The following is a 9,342-nucleotide window of genomic DNA, read 5'->3' on the forward strand; positions in this document are numbered from 1 at the left end:
GGAAGAATTTCTTTACTGTCCGAGCCCCCAAGGTCTGGAATAGCCTGCCATCGGAGGTGGTTCAAGCACCTACAGTGAACACCTTCAAGAGCAAATTGGATGCTTATCCTGTTGGGATCCTATTACCCCAACTGACTTCCTGCCCTTTGGGCACGGGGCTGAACTCGATGATCTTCCGAGGTCCCTTCCAGCCCTAATGTCTATGAAATCTATGAAATCTAATTAGAAGGCTGGATAATCAAAAAGGCCAGAACAGCCATCTGGCAAGGTTAGCCGTCACAAACTGTATCCTGAAGAAAATAATTAACATAATTGTATCGTAGTTACTGCAGGGAAGGGCTAATTTAACAGAACTGAAGGAATCAAAGAAGCGAAGAGCAGAAATTTACATTTTTACCTTCCTGTACACACTCACTTCCTGAGAAACAGTTCATTAGGGTTTCATGCCCATTGCTAGTTTCCTGATATGTTTATATTTAACTTCAGAAGAACTGCAAACAAACAGCATGTGAAGGAATCCTCAGCGGAGATACCATTCTTTAATGTAATACATGGATGTACAAGGAAAGGTCAAGACACCATTTAACACAGCATTTCTCTAAACTGAACAGTTAGTGTGAATATGGAAATAAATAAGTTAAATCAAATGTGTTACGAATTATTCTGATTAACACAGGCAGTTACAGTGTCAATAGTTAAATGAAGATCCTACAATAATCCTGCTACAAGAAATACATTTTGCTAGTTGAAATAAAAATATATGAATAGAAAGGACCTGCTGGGTCAACCTGCCCTCCCCTTTTGCTACTGCAGACAGCTATCCCGTTTCATCTCAGAAACCGAATAATCGGAGCTGGTCTTTTAGTTTTTAATTTTTTTTGCCCTAGCTACTCCCACTGAAAATCTGCTTCAAATCCTCACTGTTCCAAAGGTTAGTAACATTCTTATGTTCCCAGCCTACATATGTTCATGGTCCATTTATATCCATTTGTTCTTCTGCAAAGTTCACCCTTTGAGCTTATATAATTATCTCTCCTTCTCCTGTTTACCTCTCTTGAGTTTTACATATACAGAGAAAAATCATACTCTCTCTTAGCCTTTATTTTGCCAGGCTAAACAAGCTAACCTCTTTTGGTGCATATCTGCACTGCAACAGGCTGTAATATACTGATCTGTTCCAAACAATCTGCCTCCTAAACCAGAAGTAGTACAACTGTGTTTATGCAAACCTTGGGCAGCCTACCCAGCTCTGCCCTCCCAGTGCCACATGGAAGTACCTATGCTACTTATAGTCCAGCAGGTAGCACATAAGAAGCACCTATACATGTGCCTGATGCCTGCTCCAATGCATGCTTATTAACAGGCATTAGAGCAGACTCAATTAATCAAGCCTGCTGGAGTGTGCTAATTAGCATGCCCCAGCATCCTCAGCATCTCATGTATTCAGTGTTCCCACACTCTGAAATGGTGGCGGGTCGCTTTAAAAGCTCATTGAACAAGCTCATTGAACAAGCTTTAGTTAAAGTGCCCCCAGCACCATTTTGAAGCCTGTGCACAATAAGCTTGTGGTGTAGACATATCATCAGGCTCTCCATTCCCCCAGCATCTTTGGGTAAGGACAAACTTTTATTTTAGCTTCCTTAAAAGGGGAGGGAGACCTGCTGTTCAGGAGCCCACAGCAGCTGTTATACTGTGACTGTTATAAAGCCATGATCCTAGAGAGAAACAAATGACATAAATCACCTTGACTTTCACCCTGAATGAAGCAGGGTTAAAGTTAGAGCAGTTTGGCTAGATTTGCTGCTAGAATCATGCAGTTGTTACAGTCACAGCATAGCAAGTTTGTATCCCTGTCCTTTGATTACAATATACTTTTTACATCCTGATATCCTTTGTAAACCTTTACTGCATCTGCATCCATTTGAATCCCACTCTTCTGAACATAGGTGACCAGAACTAATGTGATCTTATCAAATGTCCTGTAAAATGGCATTAAACAATACTAACTTTGCAGCTTAGGATCACATTTGCCTTTTCATGGCCATAACACAATGGTAGCTCATTGACATCTTGTTATTGAGTAATACACCACGATCTTTCTCTGCTGTCATTTCCAATTGCTAAGTTGAGCAAAAATGCTTATGTCATTAATCTGTAAATGTATGACTTCAGTTTGTACTACCAAACTTTATCCCATACTGTTACTCTAGTCCACAAAGTCATCCAATTCTTCCTGTACAACCTCCCAGTTCTCCCCTATATTGAAAGTGCTTCTTAACTTTATGTCATTTCATTAGTACAGTCCAACATTTTGTACCAAAGTAACCAATGAAAGATAACTCCCAGACCAGTCTCTGAAGAGCTCCTCTCTCCTCCTCAATGCTTACCCTTTTTCAATACTACCCATTTTGTCTTCCCTTCAGCCAGTTCCTTACCCATATTAAGAGGGTTTTACTGAGATCCAGAAAAATTTCCTTTGTCTAGAAAAACAGTTCTCTTCACAGAGACAGATATTGTTAGTCAAGTATGATCCACTTTTGGTAAATCCATGATTTCACAGATTTCATAGATATTAGGGCTGAAAGGAACCTTGGAAGATCATCCAGTCCAGCCCCCTGCCCCAGGGGCAGGAAGTTAGCTGATCATAGGATCCCAGCAAGATAAACGTCTAATTGAGTAGGTGTTGCACCACCTCTGGCAGAAGTCTGTTCCAGGTTTTGGGGGCTCAGACTATAAAGAAGTTCTTCCTTATGTCCAGCCTGAAACTGTCTTGGAGAAATTTCTGACCGTTTGACCTTGTCATCCCACGGGGCACTCTGGTGAACAGGCATTCCCCCAGATCCTGATGTATACCCCTTATAGACTTATGATACACTTCCCCCATTTCCCATTTCCGTCCATATCTAAGTATTCTTTCCTTCAAGGTCTCCTCTAAAACAGGTCAGAATAACTGGCTAGCCTGCAGTTGCTCAGAACATCTTTCCCCTTTTTTCAATACAGATCCCACATCTCCAATTGTGCTACCACTCTAATCTTCATAACTTTATTAAAATAGGTTTCACTGGACATGAGATTGTATGTGCCAGTTCTTTTAGAATGCCAGGATAGAGATTATTCAATCCCTACAAAACTGAGTTTTGCTTTCACCTTGACTATGGTAATTTCCATTTGCCTCTGTCCCCATATTCAGATGGGTCTTTACTGAAAACAAACATTTAGTTAGATTTTGGACACCAATTACCTTCATTTTGTGGATAATCCTCATTTCATAGAGGCTCTACTTCTTTCCCAGTTCTCTTTTTATACGAATGGGTATAGACTCTTTCACTGTTTTAACTTTCTTTGCAAAATCTAACCCAACCTGTCTTTTGTCAATTTTCTGAACTTCTTGACCTCCAAAACAGTTTCCCTTGCTCTCAACCCCTTGTAGGTTCTGCTTATTCCTAATATCCTATCTAAATAAACAGCCAACTGGAAAAAGGATAGAAGTTGAAAGGTGGTGGGTAACTTGAGTGACAGCCTTTCATTTTTACATGGCCCTTCTCAACAAGCGCTTGGGGCAGGTTACTATAAGAGTACAAAATAATTTATTAACAGCAGAAAAAAAGAAAATGAACAAAAGAACTTAAAAGCAAGTAGAGTCTGTCCCCTACGGAGGCATGGATAACCCCACCAGCAGCAGCCCTAGTCTCCTCTTTTAGAAGCCAAAATGGGCACGGGTCCAATTTCTAACTGGTCACCCCCATCCACACAAACACATCTTCTGCATCAGTGAGTGACAACAATTTAAACTGATCCAAAAAAGTGGGACAAGACCAACCTTCACCAACCGCAAAATCTGATTACAGAAAAAGTGGTGGAGATTACAGAGTAGAAGTTATAGACTGACTGGAGAGGGAACATTATGAGAGGGGAGGCTGTATGCTGAGCATGACGACTCTGTTGGAAGCTTTAAAATTGAAGATTAAGCTTAGGATGGACAAATTTTGAATCTTCCTTCTAGGTCCTGATCTACAACCAATGCTTTAAAATGCTCCCTGGTTTTCACAACATATATACTGATCCAAGAACATGCTTCAAGTCCTGCAAGATAAGGGGAAAACAAACTTTAAAACCACAGCATTCTTGCACCGTAATGCATAGTTCAATTTTGCAATAAATAGTTTTTGTTCTATCACAAATCATTTGAGTGACAGCAACCACAAAAAGATGCAGTTTAAGTTCCTAAGAGGAGGAAGGAAGGAGAGCACCAGAAAGAGACTGCACTCCAGAAAAGCAAACTTAAACTAACACAGGGATTTGGTGGGCAGGATCCCTTGGGAGGCAACACTTAGGGGAAAAGGAGTCCAGAAGGACTGGTTGTACTTTAAGGAAGCTCACCCCCTGATCTCTTCCCCCTCCACTTCCCTGCTTTACCTTTTGTCTTGCTTATCTCTACCTATTTACATTTTCACTGACATCCTACCACACTTCTAGCTTTTCTCATTCCTTGGAGTCTCAGACCAGCAAAAACTCCCTATGCCTGATGAAGGGTGACTGCCCTTCACATCTAACCAAAGAACCTTGCCTGCTTATGTCCTTAGACCAACACAGCTGCAACCAAGAACTCAGCAACAAATCACTCCACCATTACAAATATCAGTACTGATATTATCCAGAAGTCTTGTTTCTTTCCACAAGCCTAACAGCATCATCAAAAGCAAATTTACTTTTGTTAGCAAGAAGAGCTATTCATTTAATTCGGTGGATTCGCTTCAACCATTCTCTAAATGTTAAATTGTCCCCCACAGGTTTACTTAACAACATTTCTAGGTCACAAGAATGGTTCTGCTCTAAGAATTATCCAGTGTTTACAAGTTTAATCAAGACCATTCCCTTTTACAGCATCTTGGAGGTTTGAAAAAAATCAAACATGAGATTCATTCCCATCCGTAATTCTATAAAAGTGTTTCACATTGTACAAAGATGAAGCTGAGAATCTTACTTATCCTAGATGACCTTTACATAGGTTTTTACAGAGCCTAAGGAGAATTGAAAGTACTCAAATAAATGATTAAAGCAAGAGATTGGGAAAATATATATCCAAAGTGAAAATACTGTCTTCAATGTCTAAAATCACTCTATTGCTTTGCTATAAATCCTCTTGTTCAGGCAACAAGAGTCAAACAAGTGAATGAAGATATCTTCCTGATCCCAGACATGCTTGCAGTTTTGTGGGAAAAAAGCTGATCACTTCCAAAATGCTAACCATGTCTTATGTGAATTTTTGCAGATTGCTTAAGAAAATCTTTGTATTAATTAGATTTGAAATTATCTGAATATTCACTGCATTTGACATATATTGATGTTCTTTTAACAGCATAAACCCATGCCATAATTTGTTATTGTTGATCACTATGCAAAACCTTTTTGTTAAGGTAAAACTAAGATTCCGGAGCATAGGGCACTTGTACACATGACCAAAGTTGCTTTTTGCGGTTTAACTGCATCACTATTTACATGTACAGGGGTTTTTTTGTGTAATTGTAATGACATTTTTACAATTCAAAATAAATCACATCCTGATATATTCTAGTTTGCATCAATACAAATTAATATCCATGGATCTGTCACGTGTACATGGTAATTCACTGAATGACATGTAATGAGCCCTTTTGTCCACCAGATGTCACTTCAATTTGCAGATAGGAGAGAAAGAGGATAAAGAAGATACCAGCATTTTTTAGATATCTGTGTGTAATGTGTATTTGTGGACACCAGGTGCAGCAGCCCAGCCAGTCCGAAATGAATCAATGTTCTGCTCACCTGTATGGAATGGCATACCCCTAACGCTATCCCAGAAGACACCTGTTAGCAATAGTTTCCCCAAAGTGTTTTTCATGCAAATCAACACTATTATTTGGTGGACAATGCATTTTGAATTGGGTATCTTATGATACTGGAAAATGCTACTTTTAAACAGGTACATTTTGCAGTGTTTTAAAATGATATAATATAGGGCCATGTGGCCCATATAGGGTGTTAAATATGAGGTTCAGTACCTTAAAAAGAAAACCCCAATTAACTTGTAGCTAAAGCATGGGATTCTTTGTTCACTTTGCTTACTCAGTAGGTTAGAAAAGTTGAAGAAATTACAAACAACATATGAGATGATGTTTGAACATAAGCATTATAATCACATACAACTAACATATACCTTTCTATGGTAAAGTATGCCACATTGTATACAGTAGTGTGTATAAACAATATACTGTATTTTATCCTACACAATATGCCCCTTTTCTCCAACACTGCTGGAAATTGGAGTGTACATTATATTTGAGGAAACACACAAACATTTTCTGTTGTTTACCAGGCAAACTTGAAAGTAAAATCTGTGCATCATCCACAGGGATCAGAACAATAAGAAGGCTTGGCTCCCTAGCTGCTGTTAGTCAGTTACATACTACAAGGAAAGATCTTTTCTTCTTCAATCTCCTCGTATGCAAGGAAATACGGTAACACTTTACGTTTAACCATGCGGCTGATTTATTCAATACCCTTCAAAATAGCTTGTCAATAAAGGGCAATCATTCTGTTTTGCTTTATGCTGCATTTAACTTTACTGAAAGATTAGAGACATCTTTGTTGGATGTTTATACTCTTCACAATATTCGTTACAGTAAAATAAAGCCAGAATATTGATAGATCTTTAGATCGTTATCATTCCTTTTAACTCACAAATGCAACACAGATTTCAATGATTATTTCTTAAATGAAACTGCATGAGGTAGTGGTAAGCGGAATGGAGAAAGTTTAAGAGCAGTGACTAATCAAGTACTAAACCTTTTATTAGTCAGAAAGAGATTTCTTTCAGGTTCAGTTCATGTGGCTACAACTTCAGGCAGATATCTAACTAAATTTTATAAACAACTATTTTACATTCTGTATAGGCATAAAGTAGAGACTTATTACCTACTGGATTTGCCATTATATCACTTCTATGCATTTTGTATTAATCCTGACAAGAGGGAAATAACCTTCGTCTTCTGGGATGGTTTCTTCTATACTAATCAGTTTTAGGTGACAAAGTGGTCATACCAATAAAAGAAACAAGGCTCGTGATATGAGATTGGATAATGCAAAAGACTTCTAAGATGTGTATTTCAGACATATTGTGCAATAACAGTATGTGACAACAGCTCTCCTTCAGTTCCACTTCATGCGCTATGGCAATAGGACCCCGGGATTTGAATGAATGAATGGATGCCCTCAATGACTTTCAAATAGTATCAGATAAGGCTGTGCAAAGCTTCGGATCATGATTCGGATTCAGAGATGATTCGGACAATTCAGAGGCCAAATCTATGAATCTGAATCAAATTGCTAGAAGCTTTAGGCTTTCCGAATCAATTTGGAAAAGATTTGGCAATTCAGCCATAGGGTATAATGGGGAATCAATGAAATATCTATAACTTTGTTGTTTTTTGGCTGATTTGGAAGAAACATGCACGGGTGGTAGCATTTGCTAAGGGCATGAAGCATACCAAGTTTCAAGGTGATAGGTACAGGGGTTTCTAGGAAACTGCACCTCAAAGTTCTGAAATCAAAACTTTTGTCACGTCTGTGTTAAGCCACAGTGGGGTGAAAACTGCAGGAATGGTAGCACTTTCTGAAGCCACAAAGCTTGCCAAGTTTCAAAGAGATAGGTGCAGAGGTTTCTGGGAAACTGCACCTCAAACTCCTGACAAGTAAAACTCATGACATAGGTGACAGTGTGTGTGGATAGAAGGAATAGTAAAGAAGCCAGAGGCCAGCCTGGCCTGCAATACAGGCAAGAAAACCAGTCAGTGAAAATGGAAATGGAGGCATCAGGGGGTGAGGGACAGGTAGAGAAGGGGGATGTAACAGCACAGGTAAGAGTGCAGAGGTACCAGGGGAGTCAGATCTCCAGCAGGTTGCAGTGTGTCAGAATTGCACTGCGTATATTGAGTCCATGAATTTGCGGGGGAGAAGGCCTCATGGGGGCACACTACTGTGTTGTGCAGAAGCCCCCGCACCAGGAAAGGTGCACCCAAACATACACAGTCCCACAAACACCCATGCCCCGAGTTTTGCCTGCCTGTGGCCAGAGGTGCAGGGCCCCAGAAACCAGACTCCCCCTGCACCTATCTCCTTGACAGCTGGCAGGGTTTGTGGCCACAGCAGGCCTGCAGTTTTCACCCTCCTGTGCCTTAACATATACACAGTGTTGCCTATGACATGAGTTTTACTTTTCAGCAGTTTGAGGTGCAGTTTCCCAGAAACCCCTGCACGTATCTCCTTGAAACTTGGCAGGCTTTGTGGCCTCAGTAAGAGCTACCACTCCTGCAGTTTTCATCCCACTGTGGCTTAACACACACATATGACATGAGCTTTGCTTTCAGAAATTTGAGGTGCAGTTAACCAGAAACCCCTGCACCAATCACCTTGAACTTTGGCAGACATCATGCCTTCAGCAGAGGCTACCATCCCTGCAAGTTTCATCCAAATCAGCCCAAAAAACCAAAGTTATAGATATTTCATTTTTTAGGGTAACAACATGAATCTTGGATGTTGGGGCAACAATATGGAATCTGGGTGTGCAGCTGAATAAATGCTTTTTCCTGTGTCTCAGCCAAAGCTGCTGGTCACAAGACTGGCTGATATATTAGAAGCAACTAACTTGGCTAATCCTTAAGTAAGTGGATTCTTAACAAAAGGATAGGGTGCAAAGTGCATGATGTGCTGAGTAAAAATAGAATAGCCCACCAACTAGTGTCAGGAGACAAAAGCAGAAATACGACCTTGGAGATGGTGCTGAAGTCAGCAAGAAAACCAGCAAGAACCAAAGAAAAACTGCAAGTGACTGAAAGAAGATGGGGGTCAAAGTCTTACATATGTGCTCTTAGCAGAAAGGCATGTAAATGAATGAAATGCATAGGGAATACCATGCTAAGGAAACAAACAGTAAACAACGGCGGAGCTTTAGATGGGACGAAAAATAGGTGGAACCAGAGGAGGGATATAGGCAGGGTAAATGTTAATATGTATGAACCAAGGTGTATAAATATTGGAAAGAACTGTTGTTCAGGGCTGCTCCCTGTGTTCAAAGACTGGGCGTCTGTGAGGGAGCTCGCCCAAAGCTGTCTCCATTCTGAATAAAGCTGTTGTGAGCAATGTGTGCTGGTGTTTGATCCCTGCTTGCTCTGGCTAATGAGTACCAAGATCCATGAGCAATTGGACCACCATCTCCCTAGTCGCTGGGCGCCCCATGGAGTCAGGGTTTAACATCGATTCCCCATTATACCCTGTGGCCGAATCGCTGAATCACTCCAAACTGGC

Source organism: Gavialis gangeticus, unplaced genomic scaffold, assembly GCF_001723915.1.
Source record: "Gavialis gangeticus isolate Ggan-Ray unplaced genomic scaffold, GavGan_comp1, whole genome shotgun sequence".
In the NCBI taxonomy this organism is placed as follows: domain Eukaryota; kingdom Metazoa; phylum Chordata; order Crocodylia; family Gavialidae; genus Gavialis; species Gavialis gangeticus.